Consider the following 19,363-nt stretch of genomic DNA (forward strand, 5'->3'; position numbering starts at 1 on the left):
GAGCATTAATCCACATATGGAGACCTTCTAAAGTAAGGACCTGAGTGATTGTTCAGGTTACACAGCCATGAAGCCAACCTTCTATAGCTATTAAATTATGTATTACTATTTATGAAGGAAAGGAGTTTAGCAAAGGCTATTAAAATATCTTATTTTTTTACAATTACAACAAAATTGTCTAAATTTTAGTATTTTCGTCTGTAAAATTAGCCTATTAGAGCCTTTTCAGAGGTTTTATCAGCTTTTTGCATGAAATATCTTTTTAATTATTCTACCCCATTTTGAAAGATTTTGTTTATTGTGTTAATCATTAATTCATATGTCTATTTTATTTCCCACCAAAAACTCTTATCATCATGCAGTAGCTGGTATTACCAAACTAGTTGATTTAAATGTAGCCAATAACGGAGACATTACATTTTAGCTGCTTGTGAAGTGTTACCAATTTTGTTTTCTTTTGTTTTGTTTTCAAATAACAGAAGATAACCTAAAGATGTCAATTACTACCTGATGGAAACCAGTTTGGAACCTTTGATTAAATACTCTACAAATTTTCTCCAAACTATAATTTTCAGTGATTCTCACTAACTAGAGAGAAAAGTTGGAGAATTTTTTGTCTTTTGCCCTTGGAAGGATACAAGTACTATAACTTTCCCAATACAAAGAGAAATTCAGTGAATTCTCTTGAACATAAGTGTTCAAGAGAAACACTTGTGAAAGTGTTCAAGAGAAACACTTGTGAAAGAGAAACTAAGTGAAAACCTTGAACATATTTCTAATTTGAGAATCTGATCTGAGAATAAAGCAGTATTAATGTGTTAATGGGCTCTATCTTTACATTTCTTATAGAACTACCCTTGTGAACCATATAGATTCCAAACTGATATAAGTGCTTATCTTTAGCATCTGGCCACTTCTGAAAGTTTCAAACTTTAAAATGTACAATTATTTAACACAAGTTTCTTTTGGAAAATAGAGATTGCATAGTTTTTCTTTCCCATCATTATACACTGACCTTATACTTCCAGATTGCACAAGCTTTCATATGGTGAAGCAATGTTTTGGACTCAAAAGAGTCTCTAGTAAATAAATAAATAAATAAATAAATAACAAATCTAGTGCAAAGAAAAAGACCAAGTAGTCATAAAAACAAAGTTGGGTTGGCCAACATTTGGGGATCACAGGACAATGACAAATGTTTTCAGTGTAATTTTAATTTTAATTTTAATCAATAGTAATGGCAAATAAATTTGCAAATAATTTATGTTTTAGAACAGAATGGAGATTATTCAGTTAATATAATTGCATTTTTTAAACATTAATAATCTTTAAAATGGGTAGATAAATATCCTTCCTCTTGAAGAAACTCTAATCTCATTCATTCAGTGTCTTATTGAAACATCCTACACCATTGTGGAAATTTTAGATCACTGCTATCAATAGTACTGGATAAGATTATGTAAATAATTTATACCAATGGCTTGCTTCCCTAGCTTAGACTTTATCTACAGTAAGTAGTTTGACATTAACATTTGTTGGTCAATCATGTGTTGGATTCTCTGCAGCACATTTAGTTTGGTTCATTGAAGTGATGGTTGATAATTGACTTGACTGATGGAAATGATTAAAGCCATGTGTGTGCGTGTGTGTGTGTGTGTACCTGCAAATTAAAAACAAACAAAAAATTGTTATCATGTACAGACAATCAATTGATGGAGACTAAGTTTGTGTTTTGTTCACTCAACAAACATTGAGAACTGCTAGAAGGCACATTTTCTTTGACACTGATATTTCAGTCAAATGACTTTGACTTTCACAGGTTTCTTGATAGGAACATTTTGCTATTTTGAAACAGTACTCCAACTTCACTCCTCCATTTTGAGAAAAATTCTAATCAGCTGGATTTTATATCTTACATATTTTTGAGTCACAAACTATAAGGTGATCAGATTTCATTATGTATTTTGTCCCACAGACTTAAGCTATTTTTCTTACATATCCATCTTGATATAAAAATGGCATTTACTATCACTTCACATTTGTGTAAACTTGTTGAGGTAAGTTCTTGGTGTGTGGACTATGTGTTAAGTTCTGATTTTGTTCATTATTTAGTGAGTACCTACTGTATGCCACGACAATTCTAATATACAAGAGGGAGAAGTGATGAGATGGGATTGGGTATAAGTGCCTTCTAATGCCATGAGAGAGAGCTTAACCTTTATGCTTAAAGTTATGGATATCCATCAAAAGACCAAATCAGGAAAGGGATGTGAGTATATATACACTGTAAGAAGATAATTCTGAAAACTGCAGAGGGTGTTTTCGAGGAGAGTAGACCAGTGGCTGCTAATAGACCAAGTAGGAAACTATAGCAATAATCTTCACAAGAAATAAAAAAAGGTCTGAAAAAAGGCAATAATAATGGAGATTAAAAAGAGTGTACAGGGGCGCCTGGGTGGCGCAGTCGGTTAAGCGTCCGACTTCAGCCAGGTCACGATCTCGCGGTCCGTGAGTTCGAGCCCCGCGTCAGGCTCTGGGCTGATGGCTCGGAGCCTGGAGCCTGTTTCCGATTCTGTGTCTCCCTCTCTCTCTGCCCCTCCCCCGTTCATGCTCTGTCTCTCTCTGTCCCAAAAATAAATAAAAAAAAAATAAATAAATAAAAAAAAAAAAAACGTTGAAAAAAAAAAAAGAGTGCACATATTGAAAAAAATAGAAGGACACAGAATCAATAGAACTTGGTGGCTCACTGTCTGTGAAAAATGAGAAGGAAGAGTAAAAAATTAATGCCAGTTGTGAGGCTTAATTTAGCGGTCAATGGCAGGGAGACCATACATTCTGGCAAGACTAAGACAGTTCCGAATTAAACTAGGAGTGACAGAGTAGTTATTATTGAAGCCCCTTCACTTTCAAAATTTTCCTGGTTTTGATGATAAATTATGTAACCTCCCTAATGAACGATCATGCTTTTCATGTAGTGTGGAAGGTAAGGAGAGAAGTGGATTGGGAGTAAAGGGACAGCATTTAAGATAAGGCTCTCCAGAGAGAAATATTCTGTAAGCAAATAGATTTGTGGCGATGGAGCTAGGAGAGAAACATTGAAGTTAATATGTAGATTTAAGCACAATCAGATGGAAATGAAAGTACAGAGATAGTATGTAAAGAATGAAAAGATAAAGGCTCAAGATAGAAACTCAGGAAACACTAATGTTGAAGAGGAGGAAGAATCTACAAAGACTGAGAAGTGGCTGCTGGAAAAAACAAGCTACTGGGAAAAATCCCAAGGAAATCAAGTCCTAGGGACAAAGAGAAAAGAGAATTTCAGGAAGGACAAAATAGGCAACGGTGTCAAATGCAAGTAAGATAAGAACCAATATTTACCATTAGATTGAGCAATTTGAAGGTAATGATAACCTTGGCAAGTGCAAATCCTGTGGCATGATGGGTGTAATAACCAAATTACAGTAGGAGCAGAGAGGTGAGCAATAATACATAAAAGGAAAGCATGGACTTTGAAGTCAGACAGACCATTTCACATCCTCACAAGCTTTTACTGGTCATGTAACTTTGGGCAGGTTGCTTAACTTTAACCTTGCTCACCTTTCATTCACTCATGCAACACTGATTCATCAGACATTTAGAAAGCATATAATATGTGGCAAGTGCTATGTTAAGAACCTGCTAGCCATGAACAGCTTGTGTCCATGACATAGAGGAAGATATCTTTTTACAATGTAATATAACGAAGATATCTTTTTACAATGTACCATTTTATACATGAGCTGGATGAAGGACATTTGTTAATCCAAGAAAGAGACAGAAGATAGTGTAGCTTATCTTGCAAATAAATACAGATGTATGAGCAGCACATTTTACTCTCTGATCATAAGCTTCATTAATAATAAAACAACTAACATTTATTTAGTTCCTATATGCCAGGCACTGTGCTAAAGGCCCATATGAATTATTTCACTTTATCTATTGAGCGTATCATATAAAAACAATGAGAGGAATACTATTTTTACTTCCAACTTGCAGATAAGGAAACTAAGGCTCAAGGAGATTTAGGATTTGTGGAATAGTGAATAGGCAGACTAATTTCAAAGTAAGCAATTTAAATTACTATACTGCCCTCCATCATCACTTGCCAGATCATTTTCGTTTTATTCATTATTGTATCCCCTGGACCTACTTAGTTCCTGACACATTATAGTTCCCGACAAATAGTAATAGTATTTGTACAAATAGTATTTGTGGAAGGAATGAGGAAAGAAAGAGAAAGAAAGGGGAGAGCAGGGAGGAAGAAAGAGAAAAAGAAAGAGAGAGAAAAGGAAGGAATAAAGAAGGAGAGGGAAAAAAAGAGTCCTATAAGAAGGGAATGGAGTGACAATCTCTGTGTTGGAGTCAGAACATTTTATACATAAACTGGATGAAAGACATTTGTTAAGCCAAGAAAGAGATAGAAGATAGTGTAGCTTATCTTGAAAATAAGCAGTTTTTCACTCACATCTGCCTTTAAGAATAGGTCTCACACTCTGTAATCCTCTTAAGTTTCTAATCTTGGACCACATGACCAGGAAGCTTAACATTATTCATCACCACTTTCTGTCTTATATTTTCGTCTAAATGATCACCAGACAAATCTGAAATTTATCTGACCCCCATGCCTTGCCAATCATATAAGATATCAAATTCTAATGACTATTTTCTGAGGACATCTTGTGGGACTTCCTACCCAGACACTCTAGGTTTTGGTAGAAAAGAATCACTTCTGGACAAAACGTCACCAGGATTACTAAGCAATAATAAAGAAACAGACCTCTGTTTGCATGATCTCTTCTCATTCTCTCATTTTAAACTTTCTTATGATCGCCACAATTATGAAGGAAAGATAAAACTTCCAACTGCTTTAAAAAACACCTGACTTTCATTTCAATTGTTACTGCTGATCTTTCAAACCTTCGATATTCACGGGACTCCTGGGTGGCTCAGTCGGTTAAGTGTCCGACTTCGGCTCAGGTCATGATCTCACGGTTCGTGGGTTCGAGCCCCGCGTCGGGCTCTGTGCTGACAGCTCAGAGCCTGGAGCCTGTTTCAGATTCTGTGTCTCCTTCTCTCTGTGACCCTCCCCCGTTCATGCTCTGTCTCTCTCTGTCTCAAAAATAAATAAACGTTAAAAAAAAAAATTTTTAAATTAAAAAAAAAACAACCTTCGATATTCATTATTTCTTACCTACTTACGGGTAAATTATGTCAAAAGTCATGAAAACAAAACAACACAAAATGAAAAACGGTGTTTAATGTTCAAAAGGTTGTCTTAAACTCACCGATATTATTACTTGGGCAAAATACCGGAGTACTTATACCTGTGTTCATTTGTTTTAATTGTTTGGAAAATCATCTACTTACTCCCTTTTCATAGTTTTTATAGACACAACCTAAACCAACCAGCGATCCTTTGTAACATGTGATCTTTTTAATTTCCTCAATGCATTTGTTTTCTGTGACTGTTACATAGATTGTTTTAGCATGTCTTTTCAGTATTGGGTAGTAATTTGTTTTCCCATAAAGCCTAGAATACACAGTTTCACACAGCATATAAATACTACATGGCCCTTCTTTCATAACCTGTATGTGGTAACCAAGCATCTAAATTCCAAACAAAACATCTGTGGAAGATCAGCCCAATGACTGCTCACACCTCCGAAAACAATGGAAAATTGGTAAGTTAACTTTAGTCTCTATCCTACAATCTTGTTTTATTTCAACCTATGTTCCAAAATACTCAATTCTTAATTATTTTCATGATTTTGTGTAACATGACATGTAGCCAAGTCTCTGAATGATTCTTCATTGAACAACACAAAAATCCATGAATATTGAACAGAGAGAGGACCAGCACTGATTGGAAGAAACTTTTGCTGATTTTTACTGAAGATTAGATTTTGTTCTCCCAAACACCTGGCAAAGGTAATGTCTCCGTTTCACTAAGTACTCCTTAATTTGGAATTACAAAGGCAATTAGCTCTCTAATGAGTTAGAGGAACTGAGGTGAAAGAGTAGGGGAGAAACTGAACAGCAGATGATGTCTGTTAATGCCAAGAAAGAAAAGAAAAGAATCAGTGAATCATTCTTGGTAAAAAATATTTCATATAAATATCTCTCCCTCTTGTTTTTATTTTTTTAAACTAGAGTGTGTCTAACTTTATTTTTTAGTATGTATTAGGAAAATCTAATTTGACACTTTATGTCTAAATATTGGCAGTCATGAGCACATGGGCCTCTACTCTATGTTGTTGATTATCAGTAGGTCTTACATTCAGAAACTTCTGGATCATTGCTGAGGTACCTGAAAACTGAGGAGGAAAAGGGGAAAGATACTTCCTGGCTTTATAGAAACAGTTCATTAAGATAGAAAATAACCACTACAAGATTCAAAGTGGGCAGGCATTCAGAAGCTGAGATATAAAAGTGACAGCTGCAAGGTTATTTATGGCAATGAGAAAATAAAATTGCATAACTTTAAGGTGTATAAAAAGTAGCAAGGAAAGGTCTTCTGTGTTTGTGCTTCATTTGGAAAAGCAGTATCTTTGGACAACCCACGCACTTAGCACTAGACCTAGTTTATAGCTGGTGCTCAGTAAATGTTAGTTGAATCTCAATAGCCTGATTTAAAAATGATTCAAATTGTTTAAAATGGCTGTGTAACTAGTTTGCACAGCCAATACAGTGTAGCATTATAAAAATAACCCAGCCCCAGCTCTCAATCTCACTCTGACACTAGCTGGATAACCATAAGCAAGTCATTTTACCTCTTTTGGATTCTTCATTTGTAAAATAGGCATATAATATCTAATCTGAAGATTTAATAGGAGACTGAAATGAGATCTCAAATGGTAGAATGATTCTCTGTAAATGGTAGATATTATTGTTGATATTCTAAACTAGAGAAAGAATTTTTATTTCTCTAATCTTTAAGGAAATGAATCATTGTTCTTCATGGTATATATGGGCAGAAAAATGGTATACATTTCTCCAACAGTTAATCCTATTTGATTATCCATTGACTAAAATATCCAGTAATATTCTGATTGTTTTGCCCATTTTGTTCAATTAAAATTTTATAATACATGCTAAAGGTGATTGGGAGCATTTTGACTGTTTCTCCTTCTTTAGGGTCAAATCAGCATGTTTATAGGTTTGTCATAATTTTGCTCTCTGCTGGTTTATTGTCATTAGGATAAACTGCGAAACACCATCAGGACCATCTCAGTATATTCAGTAAACTGAAGCAATGACAGCTTGTATCACTTTCCTGAAGCGTGAAATATGAGTTCATATTAACACATATTTACATGTATTAAAGATTCCATTGTGATGGCTTCCATCTTTGAGCTAAATGCAATATTTATCTTAGTGTACAAAGGAATTTTCCAAATGTGAAATAAATGCTGAAGGGCTTCAGATACAGAGAAACCAAGATGATAAGACAGAGTTTAAAAAAGAAGTTAAAAAGTTAAATGCACAAATTATACTTCATTTTAGAAAAAGTGTGTAGATGAGCCTATGATGGATAGTTCTAAGGTACTTTTTTTATATATAAGTAACGATCATCAATATCTGCATATCTAATAGCTACTAACTTGATATCACACAAAATACATACTATAAAATTGATTTAAGTCATAGTATTCAATATTTTTAAAACATATATTCATCTATGAATGTTTATATAAGACTTTGCCATACCTTCAGTTTAATTGACAATGAAACAATGCAAAAATTACAGTAAAGGTTAGAAAGCTGTTATAAGCCACCAAGGGCACTAAAGGATTTGGAAGTACTGCACTTGTAAAATAAATACTTAAATTTTTAAAAATTGAAACCAAATAGTATAAATGATTTTAGGTTCCCTGGAAATTATGTCTTAGATTTTAAAATATCCTAGGTAAAAGTACAAAATTTCAAAAGACACAAATATTTTTTAAAACACATAAGGTAATCATCTATGCCAAAGCATTAGCTTTCTCATTTGTCAGCATTCTGATTTGGCTAATTTAAGTGTTCATTAATCACAGAAAACTATAACATAAAACAAGTCTCTTTGAATTATGTGCTTTGTTCAGGAGGTTATTGGTTCATATAATTGTTTATTTTGTGGCAACTCAAGAAATAGAACTGTTATTAGTAAACTTCATTTGAAATACCTAATCACTGTTTCAAAGACATTTTATCACCTGATCTGTATGTATCTGTAAATCAAAGCTCATATATTTGTCTCACAACCTCAGCTCACAGAATGTTAAGTCAGGCTAATAAGCAGCATCAATCATACCCCACTGGATGAGATAGAGTGTATTACAGACACTCTCCCTGTAATTCATCCATTATATGGAACATCTGTTACAAGTTATCCAACGTTCTGGACTGCTCTATTTAAGTGTTCTGCAAGAGCCCACTGTCTCCATTTCTCCAAATGAGGTAGATGGTGGCATCAGGATTATACCAAATTCACTGTCACCATTTGACAGCAGTCATCTTTCAGTCTGTGCCGAGCTCTTAATGTTACATTGCATAGTGGTATATGTCTTCTTATAATTGTATAGCGAAAAATCCTCAGAGTATAAAACAACAACCATTGAGATAACCCTAACACAGTTCTTTCTCCATTTTTTCTCAGCCATTGCCAGTAAGTTAAGCACTTAGGAGTAATACTTTTTTTTTTCAAGTCCTTAATGGGCTACTGATTTGCTCAAAGTATGAAATTAATGACCCTAGATACATGTTTGTCAACTTTTGCTCATTTCCATGGCTGTGAAACATGTCCTTTATCTTAACAGATATCTTGTAGAACATGTTGTTGGTATCAAGGAAAATCATGAAAGAAAATCTAAATAAACGACAGTAAGTATAAATGGATACTTCAGAAAGAAAAAAAAAACATATTAAGGAAAGTTTTTAACTTACTGTTTAGTCATAGTACTGTCAAAGATGCACCCGTCTTAAAGAGAATGGGTTTATAAATATGTTCCCTAGTGTGTCTTTGGAAATAATAATTCTAAATTCACTTCATGGTATAATTGGGAACACAAGCCACAAAGGTATCTATAAATTATTCATAAATGAATAGTGAAAGTGAAAAAAATTTAAAAGTCCATGTGTTATTTTCCTGATCTTAATTTTCATTGCAGAGTTGTAATGACTCATACACAATAAACTCAATATTGGATTTATAGAAAGCTTTGCAGAAACATGGCACCTTGCATATTTTAGCACCACATATATTTTTTCCTATAGGTTTTCTTTAATTTATTTTTTTCTTAGGATTTATGTAATATTAACTTAATAAATTAACTTCAGAATAGCATGGGTTGCTTAAGGTTTTGTAGTAAACAAGTTGATTATTTTTATTTGTTCTTGCAATTTGTACAATAGATCCTCAAATGTCTATTTTCCATTTCAGAAAGATCACCTTCGATGGATGGACAGTATTATTTTTCTATTGGAATATACACAGTGTGCCCAACTTCAACTCATGTAAAACTACATTATTTATGCCTACTGAACTACCTGCAATTGTTGCCTAATTTACCTTTCATCTGAATTTTGTGATAATTGACTGAGAAGTGTTTATACTTTTCTGAAAATAAGCATAGAATTCTTTAAACATCTTGACCGTAGTGATGAGGAGAGTCTCACATTGGTAATTAAATGCTTCAGCCAAAAATGGCAACAGTCATTTTAGCTCATAACTCACTGGTCTGAACCAGTCACACAGCTCCATCTAATGCAAAAGAGTCAGAGTTCCAATAACAACCACATGTTCACAAGTTATACTTACTAGGATAAATGTCATGAAATTCCAACTTTATAAGACTGGTGTAGGGAAGGGATAGTGTCGTTTTGTTGTGTTGTGTTTTGTTTTACTTACAACGTAAGTAGAAGAATCATCATACCCTCAATAAGATTGCCAGGAACTGGTGGGCAAAACATCTTTAGAGACTACCACTGTCATTGAAACTACCCTGGCAACTTCAACTGAGCAACAATACAATAAAACAACATTGGAAAAGTGATTTACTGAATCATTACAATTTACTTACATTTGCTCCCAGAATGTTACTGCAAAGGTTTTGCAATTTTAGCATTAAAATTGATCATTAATATTTTTAATAATTAAATAGATTGTCCCCAAAATTTTCCTACAGCCACTGAGGGCTTGGTCTATGATTTCAATGGCTTCTTTCCTTTGACTTTCTCATGTGTTATCAAACTCATTACCCTCAAAACCCTCTGTTGTCTGGCGCCCACTTTCCAACATTTTCACCCTCTTCTGTATTCTTTCTTCACTTTGATTCAGCCACACCAGAATCCTTTCTGTTCCACAAATGTGCCAAACTCATCAACACTTAGGAATTTTGTCATTGATATACTTTGCCTAGAAAACTTGCTCATAATATATATGTGGTTAGCTGGCTCCTTCTTATTTATTTTTCAGTGTCTCATCTAATGTTTCTCATGTCTCTTCCACCTGATTTTCACCCTTTATTTTCTTCTTTGCATTTATTATTATCTGAAACTATCTCATTCATTTGTTCTTCTTCTCCTCTCTAGAAAGTAATCCTTACCCCTAGGGCATGGCATACAGTAGATATTTCTTCAATATTGTTAAGCAAATTCTTAAATGTATGAATGAATGAATGAATGAATATCTAATTATCTTTCCCAAAGTGAGTAATTACATTTTTTAAATTAATTTATTTATTTTGAGATGGTTGGGGCGGGGGGGAGAGTCAGAGAGAGAGAGGGAAAGAATCCCAAGCAGGCTCTGCACTGTCAGCACAGAGCCCTATGTGGGACTCGAATCATGAACCATGAGATCATGATCAGAGCCCAAATCAAGAGTCCAACACTTAACCAACTGAGCCACCCGGGCGCTCTAGTAACTACATTTTTAATAATCAGATAAATAGGGAAGACTGGGCAGGGTAAGGAGTAGTAACTGAAAACACAATAATCATAAGCACTTAATATTAAATATATTCCATGTCATATAAAGCAGAGAGACACAGTGAAATAGGAGGTAAAACTATGTGGGAATGATGTGGTAGGAAAGGGTTTTAAGAAGTTTCTTACAGCTGCAATCACAAAACAGTTCTTTGAAGCTTGGCATTACCATCTTTATAAGTACCTTGGAATTTTTTTCATGAATACATCCTATTTTTTGCAGCAGACACACATACACTCATTTTTACAAGAAATGTTGATTGAAATGCGCCTTGGTGACTCAGTCAGTTAAGCGTCTGACTTCAGCCCAAGTCAAGATCTCACAATTCACAAGTTTGAGCCCCACGTCCAGCTCTGTGCTGATAGCTCAGAGTCTGGATCTTGCTTCAGATTCTGTGTCTCCCTCTCTCTCTGCTGCTCCCCTGCTCACACTCTGTCTCTCTCTCTCAAAAATAAATAAAATATTTTTAAAAATTTAAAATAAATCCTTTTTTAAAAATTTAAGAAATGTTGATTGAAATATTAAAATATTGAAATATTTTTAAAAATTTAAAACTTGAAACAATGGATAAATCAATTTAAAAATCTGATTTAGCTTCCTTCATGAAAGCCAATAAATTTCCTTCCTGTTTCAGCGAATTTGACTTAGTTTTCATATTACTTGTAACTGGAAGCATCAAAGGCAAAAGATAACTGAAATACTTTTAAAAATGTAAAATAAATTTTGGTTTGTGAAAGATTAACACTGGAGATGAAAACAACAAACAAACAAACAAACAAAAAACAAGTCAATTGGGAAACTGATAGAACAGCTGGCCAAATAGAAGCAAACAGCCAGATAGGTAAACACACAATGCAATGAAATTATTGAAGTGATTTCAAAATTTACCTGTAGGATAATGGAATTTACCTGTAGGGTAATGGAATGATCACTTTTTGATAGAGAGTTGGGGCTTATTAAAGATGTACAATATTAACCAATGTATTCCTATGACAATAAAGTTCAACAAAGTATTAAAAATCAGGGAATTTTAGAGCAAAGTTGAAAAACCTAATTTTAATTAAACCTATAATTTTAATTAAATTTTTAATTAAGCCTATAATTAACTATCTTCTGTGTTTCTCATTGCTACACCCCCTTAAAAAGAGGAAAAAGAAAAAAAAAGAGTGGGTTGGAGATGTTACCATGTAAAGATAAAAACAAAAAGCTTAATATGACAGATTTGAATGATGAAGGCTGACTGTATACCACGAGACCTCCTTCTCATGTAGCCCTTATCATTTTTCAACTAAAATGACTCAGGAATGTACTTTGCATCTCTAGGTTACAGACAGTTCTTTAGATACTGAAGCTGAAAAGATGTTTTTTCCAGTGAAGACTTCAAGATGACTTCCTCTGGGCTAGTACTTAAGATGGGACAGGTCACTTTATTATTATTGTGTTTTGGTAGTAGAAGGGGATAAATAGATATACTAAAAGACTGGAAAATACAGTCTTTTGAAGAGAGGGAAAGCTGCTTAAGTTCGATCAGAGTAGCAGAAGTCTATAAAAACGGAGAAAAGTAGGTTGATGGAATACCTTGAAGACCAGGACAATGAGTTTGAACTTTGTTATGTAGATAGTGGACAGCCAGTAATTGTTTTTAAATGGGAGGTGGACTAACACATTAGATATTATAGGGGAAGAGTAAAAAATGAAACATTATTCCAGAATTTCATGCATGGATAAATTAGAAGAATAATGGGGAATAAAGGGGAAATCTGAGTCACCATTGTTCAAATAAATTGTTTACGTGTTATGTTTTTTCATAACCAGAAACAGAGGTGACTGAGTTTGAAGGTTGGCATGATAAGTATCAAGGAAGTTACACTCACCTATCAGGCAGGTAGATTTCAGGTATGAATTGAACTACGTATAACTGGTGACCATACAAGTTAAGTGGAGTTCATGAGAAATTCAGGGGAAGATTCAATAAATGTAGGGATGTACCTACTGCAGTGGATTAAAGCTACTGTTAGAGGTTTCATGTCCCAAGTAGTAGATCAAAATATACATGACAGAGCTTCAGGGACACAGGTTAGGGCCCCTACAGTTCCAAATAAGGCAACATAATAAGGTGCTGGGCTGTCAGCTGGCTAATGTATCAACTGACTGTATAAAAACTTGCCTCATGGATGTAAAATCTTAGTGGACACATAAGCCTTTTCTTTATCATTCCTATTTAGTTTCTTCCTATATACTCTATGTAATTAGAATCTAACTAATGAATTTTTCTTTGTTATTTGCATTTAGTTTTTAATATTTCAATCAACATTTCTTTTTTAAAAAAGGATTTATTTTAAATTTTTAAAAATATTTCAGTTATCTTTTGCCTTTACTGTAACTTGCCAGTTACAAGTAATAGGAAAACTAAGTCAAATTCGCTGAAACAGGAAGGAAATTTATTGGCTCTCATGACAGGAAGCTAAATCAGATTTTTAAATTGATTTGTCCATTGTTTCAAGTTTTTCCCAAAGACTCAGGTTGATTCCATCTCTCCACTGTTGTCTACAATGCTGGCCTCACCTTAAAGCTCATGGTAGTCATAGGCTGGCTGCCAAGAATAATAGAGATTTAGTGCTTTCTTATTGCCATACAACAAGCAAAAGAACTAGCATATCTCTACAAGTGTCCATCTCTTCATCTGGTTTTGACAGTCTAGACCATGAACCAACACACCACGTAAGAGGATTGCCATGATATGATTGACTTTTTCCTAGCTTCCTAAATAGATCACCACAGGGGCAGGTGAGATCGCCCTTAATGGATAGCCCAAAATGGATAGACTAACCAGGGCCACCTATAGACTTGTAGTCAATTCCCTATACCACATTGGTGCAAGTAGAGTAAATATTAGGGAGTCAACCACAAAGTCTACTTCATTTCTATCATACATTTCTGCCTTTAAATCCATTTTCAAGCCATAAAAAATTTGCCCCTGCCAATAATCATTTTAATGCTATGAAATTTACATTTTATATGTCTGTGCTGAATTATGTGAAGTAGTCTTATGTAATAAACAGAATGGAGGGGCGCCTGGGTGGCTCAGTCGGTTAAGCGGACGACTTCAGCTCGGGTCATGATCTCGGGTCCGCGAGTTCGAGCCCCGCGTCGGGCTCTGTGTTGACAGCTCAGAACCTGGAGCCTGTTTCAGATTCTGTGTCTCCCTCTCTCTGACCCTCCCCTGTTCATGCTCTGTCTCTCCCTGTTTCAAAAATAAATAATAAAAAACGTTAAAAAATTAAAAAAAAATAAACAGAATGGAGTTGAATCTCTGATACATATGAAATTAAGAATCAGAAATGAACCACAGGTCCATCACTGGGGTCATGTGACCTTGAATGAGTCGCTTGAACTTTCTGAGTCTCTGTTTTCTCGTTTGTGGAAAGGACGTGTTAATACATGATTTGCTGTAAAGATTGGAAAGTACATAACACAGTGCCTTAAACTTGATAGGTGGACATTGAGTCATTGTTTCTGCATTATTTTTTTTTTCATTTTACATTAAAAGCTCCCCAGAAGATATTGTGTGTTGAATCTGCCAATAATGGTATTTTTTTCTTTTTCAAATTATTTTCATTTTCTATCTTTCCTTTTGATAGAACCAAATGTGGTACATAGGTTCTGGTTTTATTGGTAAAACATGAAGCATAGTGAAATCATATGACATTGTCAAAGTTACCAAGCTACTGAGAGGCCCAACCAGTGCTAGTCTAGCTATTTACAAAGTCCTTTTTATGTACATTACCTTATGTAATCCTCACAGTAATAATAAGATTGATATTATATTTCCCTTTATAAAATGTTAGGGAACTGAAGCTTAATGAGGTTCAAAAATTTGCCCAAGTTTCAGAAACTTATACACAGCTCTTACATAAAGATCCAGAGCTGGGATAAGATTCTTCAGACTATTTATGAAATCTTTTTTCTTTAATTTTCCTTGAAATATAAGGTGCATAAAATTTCCTAGGAATTTTGTACAAAATACAATTCTGAGGCTTTAGGCCACAAAAATTGAAATTTAGTAGTTATTGAGTAAAGAAAGTAAAACTTGAGCAGAGATTTTGAAATTTGAAGACTAAACAGGTATTAAATGGTCAAAGTGAGGAGGGACAAAAACTTCATGCCATTGTATAGATGACAGATAATAATAATAATAATGATAATGATATATAGAAGATAGATAGATAGATAGATAGATAGATAGACAGGAGATAGATAGGTACCGAAAGAAAGAAAGAAAGAAAGAAAGAAAGAAAGAAAGAAAGAAAAGAAAGACAGGAAAGAAAGAAAGAAAGAACGAAAGAAAAGGAAAGAAAGAAAGAAAGAAAGAAAGAAAAGAAGGAAGAAAGAAAGAAGAAGAAAAGAAAAAAAGGTGAGCTTTAATAATTGAAAACTAAATTGTTTTTGAAAAAAATAATTAGAACTCTTTAGCACTTGTTTCCATCTTTATCTGCCACTGGTAAAAATAGAGTTGGTTATTTTCATAGAATTGAGAACAGGATGAAAGGGTCACTTAAGTTAGTAAATAATTAAAGAAATCTAAGAACACCCTCTAGATGTAATGAAGAACATAATGGTGCTAAGGAAGTATCCCAGGAGAAAGAAGGAAAGATGCAATACTATTCAAAGTTGGACGTTGTCCATCAAGTATAACAAGGATACATCAGGATACATTTTCTTGTATAAAAATAAATATATTATCAATGAAATCATACTTCCTAAATAGGTCATGGCATAAGTCTTTATACCTAGTATAAAGATGAAAAATTCAGCAACTAGCTATTAATAGGCATGAGTATGTGATGTGCTACAGAAAATCTATTCACGTTATCGACTATTACTTTTTTAACTTACCTTTTACTTTTTATTATTTTTTTGAGTATAGTTGAAACACAATGTTATATTAGTTATAAGTGTACAATATAGTGATTCAATATGTTAATAGGTTATGCTGTGGTCACCATAAGTATGGCTACATCTGTTATCACATAATGCTATTACACCATTGACTATATTCCTTACACTACACTTTTTATTCTCATGACTTATTTATCCCATAACAGGAAGCTTGTATCTCCTACATCCTTTCACCCATTTTGCCTATTCCCCCACATCCTCTTTTCTAGAAACTATCAGTTCTTTGTATCTATAGGTCTATTTTTATTTTTTATTTGTTTTGGATTTTGTATTCCACATATAAGTGAAATCATATGTTATTTGACTTCCCTTGTCTGCTTTATTTCACTTAGTGCAATACCCTCTATGCCCATCCATACTGTAGCAAATGGTAAGATCTTCATCTCATCCTTTTTTATGAGTAAGTAATATTCCTCTCATTCTTCTGTGTGTGTGTGTGTGTGTGTGTGTGTGTGTGTGCGTGTGTGTATCACATATTCTTTATCCATTCATCTATTAACACTTAGGTCGCTACCATATCTTGGCTGTTATAAATAATGCTGCAATAAACATAAGGGTACATATACCATTTTGAATTAGTGTTATCATTTTCTTTGGGTAAATACTCAGTAGTAGAATTACTGATTCATATGGTATTTCTATTTTTAATTTTTTGAGGAACCTCCATAATTTTTTTCCACAGTGGCTGCACCAATTTGCATTTCCACCAACAGTGCACAAGGGTTCCTTTTTCACCACATCCTCACCAACACTTGTTTCTTATCTTTTTGATATTAGCCATTCTTATAGGTGTAAGGTGATTTGCACTTTTATTTGCATTTCCCTGATGATTAGTGATGTTGGGCATCTTTCCATGAGTATGTTGGCCATTTGTATGTCTTCTTTGGAAAAATGTCTATAAGTCTCTCTGCCCATTTTTAGTTAGATTATTATTTTTTTGGTGTTGAACAGTGTAAGTTCTTTATATATTTTGGATATTAACTCATAACTGAATATATCATTAGTGAATATCTTCTCCCAGTCATTAGGTTGACTTTTCGTTTTGTTGATGATTTCCTTTATTGTGTAAAAGTTTTTCATTTTGGTGTCTGCTTTCATTTTCTTTGCCTTAGGATACATTGCTAGAAACATGTTTTTATAGTTTATGTCAAAGAAATTACTTTCTATGTTCTCTTCTGGGAGTTTTATGGTTTCAGGTCTTACTCTGAGGCCTTTAATTCATTTTGAGTTTATTTTTGTATACAGTGTAAGAAAATTGTGCAGTTTCATTCTTTTTTTTTTTAAATAAAACACAAATTTGTATGAATGACTTTCACAGGGACCATACTAATCTTCTATGTATCATTCAAGTTTTAATATATATGCTGCCAAAGGAAGCACCAGTTTCATTACTTTGCATATAGCTGTCTAGTTTTCCAAATGTCATTTATTGAAAAAACTGTCTTTTGTTTTCATTGCATATTCTTACCTCTTTTGTCATATATTAATTGACCACATAAGCATGAGTTTGTTTCTGGACTCCCTATTCTGTTCCACTGAACAATGTATCTGTTTTTGTGCCAATACCATACTGTTTTGATTATTACAGCTTTGTAGTAAGTCAAAATCTAAGAATGTGATATCTCCAGCTGTGTTCTTCTTTCTCATGATTGCTTTTGCTATTTGGGGTCTTTTACTATTTTATACAAATTTTAGTATTATTTGTTCTAGTTCTGTGAAAAAATGTTATTGGTATTTTGATAGAGATTACATTGAATATGTAGATTGCTTTGAATAGTATGGAAATTTTAACAATATTCTTTCAATTCATGAGCATGGTGTATCTTCATTTGCTTTTGTTGTCCTCACTTTCTGTCATCAATGTTTTACAGTTTTCAGAGTGTATGTTATTCATCTCCTTGATTAACTTTATTCCTAGGTATTCTTTTGGGTGCAATGTGAATGGAATTGTTTTCTTAATTTCTCTTTCTGCTACTTCATTATTAATGTATAGAAATTCAACCAATATCTGGGTATAATTATTTATCTTGCAACTTTACTAGTTATTAATACAATTCATTTATTACTTCTTTTAGTTTTTTGGTAGAGTCTTCAGTGTTTTCCATGAATAGTATTATGTCATCTACAAATAGTGACAATTTAACCTCTTTCTCACTGATATGGATGCCTCTTATTTCTTTTTGTTTTCTGATTGCTGTGCATAGGACAAGTGGTGAAAGTGGACATCTTGTCTTATTCCTGATTTAGAGCTATAGCATAACTTAAAGCTCACAGTTTTTTACCATTGAATATGGTGTTAGGTGTAGGCTTTCATATATGGCTTTGTTATATTAAAGTATGATCCCTCTAAATCCATTTTGAGAGGATTAAACTACTATTTTTAATGAAATGTTTTGCTGTTACTTATATATGGGCTTTTAAGTTGGGTCTATGCAAAATGGTCCTTTGTGCTGGTTGGTTCATTTCATGTAATTAAACTACATGATAAACATTAAAAATATTCTTTGTGTCTTGAGTTATTGAGCTTATTTCTCTGCATTAATCTAATCTTTCAGACAATAGCTGAATCTCCTCTTCACTCAGTTAGAAAATCATGTTCAGGACTTTGTTGCCATGAATGACTGTCTTTTGCTGCGGCATAGTCCTGCATGTGTTTAGAAAAGGTGTTTGTCCCCAAGCAATATTTATAGGATTAGAAATAGAACTGATTTAGTATACCATGGCATATTTGCTATCAATTTTTTATTATAGTTTTAAACAATATAAGCCAAAGATCTGTTTAATGTTTTAAATCCCAGCAAGTTTAATTTTTCACTTAAAAACTCTGTGTGAAAAAAAAATGACATGAAAGTCCCCCAAATCAAATAAAGTAAAAACAATGTGAGTCTGCATAAAATGTAAAATATAGCATGTAACAATAGGGTATTTGTTGAATCAGTAGGTGTCAGATTCAGGCAGAGAAAGTAATGCTATCTATGTAAGAAAGGGTCAGAAAAAAATGATTGACATGGGGAGTCAGTGGCAGTTAGGGGATATTTTTTTAAGAATTTTTCCTCAAAAGAGGTTGGACAATCACATGACAAGAACTCAGCCTGGATCCACCAGTTGTTGTCTGCAAGGAGAATGGGTAATGACTTCACAAGAAGTCATTTCCTACTTATTACCACATTATTTTGTTATAATTTACTTTGAACAGGAAATACCAGTCCTCTGGTTGTTGAAAGTAAAGCTGAACTATGTTCCTACCTTTTTCCCCAAAGCAGGAAGACTCTTTGTGTCCTTTTTTTTTTTCTTGAGGAGTTTTCCTGTTTCAAGTACTCCTTCCTCATCTGAAAAATAAGAGTTGAATGAGATCACTGAAGTTAATTTAAAAATTCCAAGGCTGTATACTATTACTTA

The 19,363-nt window shown here is 33.6% G+C and overlaps 1 protein-coding gene and 1 pseudogene across 1 annotated transcript in view; one reads left to right on the plus strand and one right to left on the minus strand.

Moving 5' to 3' along the window:
• The window catches only part of CNTN5 (contactin 5), a 495,116-nt gene that overhangs the window by 394,154 nt on the left and 81,599 nt on the right, over positions 1 to 19,363 (plus strand). The window lies entirely within an intron of this gene.
• On the minus strand, positions 17,247 to 17,344 carry LOC125917483 (uncharacterized; annotated as a pseudogene).

The sequence above is a fragment of the Panthera uncia genome, chromosome D1 (assembly GCF_023721935.1).
Source record: "Panthera uncia isolate 11264 chromosome D1, Puncia_PCG_1.0, whole genome shotgun sequence".
Classification (NCBI taxonomy): Eukaryota; Metazoa; Chordata; class Mammalia; order Carnivora; family Felidae; genus Panthera; species Panthera uncia.